Raw genomic sequence first — 1561 nt, forward strand, 5'->3', positions numbered from 1 at the left:
ACCCACGTGTCAAGAGTCAAACTGTGCCCCACTTGGCTTTCCATAGCTGAATGTTCAGAAGCAGATTCCCATGCCTTCTTTCAAAGTGCTCGGTTAGCAGCCAAGAGCATTAGCTGTTGACATCCATTTTACACATCTCAAAAATCCACAAAATTCTAAAGCCTTCACCGAGAACCATTAGATCTTCTTGATCCAAAATTTTTCATTGATTTATTTTCTGTAGTTTGTTATGAAACAGCAATTATTTCTTTCAATCTCAAGCATAAAGGCATACTCTCAAGTTATGTCTTATTCAAACCATAACTTCAGTAAGTTTTTAGACTTAGAGGGGATGCTCCCTCCTCCATTGAACCTGATTATATGCTCCTTCAGGGCAGGAGTCATTAAATACTTAGAATAAAATATAAATTCATTTATAAAGCACATTCATTGCTTTTAATGTTCTAGGCTCTAAGTATGCAAAAGAAAAGCAGGTCAGGAGGCAGGCAGTATGAGAGTCCCAGTTCTCAATATCAAGTACATTGAAGGTCAACTTAACCAGTGTTAGTTTTGTTTTGTTTTTAAAAAAAAAACAAAACTGTGGGGAGTGAGGGCCACATTTGAGATTTTTATGAAAGTTCTGAGAAAAATAACTTCCCAGAAGAAAAAGCACACACACAAATTTAATATACAATTCCAGGGAAGGGATGTATAAATCATTAATTACGGGGTCTAAAGACACAGAACAAACACCCAAAAGCAAAATTCAGTTCTCTGGGGAGATGAATTGTCATACTTGCTTAGTAATCCTGTCTTGCACAGTACACATGTATACAAAAGACTTTTTAAATGTTTTTGCTGATCAATGTAGCACTAGCAAATGTTTCTTCTATTACAGACCCCTTTCCCTCATATTTTACACTTCCAAACCCCTTTTCACTAACACTTCTGACGAAACACGAATAACCCTAAAGTCACTGTTTTGATATTCACTTGGCACATAAAGGTTCGTTCACTAATCCAGGCTCTCTTCTCCCAGTCTCCATCCCTCCTCTTACCCCTATCACACGGGCGGACCAGTGGATTCCCACTCAGAGCCCCGCTGCAGGGTAGACTAGAACTGGGGTTTCTATGGCGGTAAATCTTTGCAGGAGCAGTTATCTTCGCCCTTCTCTCGCTCAGGGGATGATGGGTTCAAACTGATCTTTCTTTTAGCAGCCACAGCTTTTAACCACTGGGGCTCCCTCTCCCCAACTAGAGGCCTCTTCAAATCCATTAAGCCCCAAAGCCCCACTGGCCCCAGGAAGAAGGTTATAAAATCAGATGCTTCGTGCCGCACACACCCTCCAACCAGGGAAGGTGAGATCCAGTGACGGCTACAACTTCCACACTCATTCCTCACCACCTCCGAGGGTAAAGAGATGTACCTCAAGTTCCAGGAAAGTGGTGGCGATTGCCCTCCCAGAGCTAGGACCAGCTCACCCAGCGTTCCGACCCGCGGTCACCATAGCGACTTCTCCCAGCCGCGCTCCCTCCCGCTTCCCGCGATACTTCCCCCTCCCCACCCCACCCCCACCCTCCC

General features: G+C 43.9%; 1 protein-coding gene across 1 annotated transcript in view; it reads right to left on the minus strand.

Moving 5' to 3' along the window:
* The window catches only part of IFT80 (intraflagellar transport 80), a 183342-nt gene extending 181847 nt beyond the window's left edge, over nucleotides 1-1495 (minus strand). The window contains exon 1 of the mRNA XM_004704111.2: nucleotides 1407-1495. The gene's annotated coding sequence lies outside the window, so the exon portion shown is untranslated. The remainder of the gene's footprint in view (nucleotides 1-1406) is intronic.
* Nucleotides 1496-1561: the final 66 nt, after the last annotated feature.

This window comes from Echinops telfairi, unplaced genomic scaffold (assembly GCF_000313985.2).
Source record: "Echinops telfairi isolate 266 unplaced genomic scaffold, ASM31398v2 ScPeMD7_7420;HRSCAF=8458, whole genome shotgun sequence".
Taxonomy (NCBI): domain Eukaryota; kingdom Metazoa; phylum Chordata; class Mammalia; order Afrosoricida; family Tenrecidae; genus Echinops; species Echinops telfairi.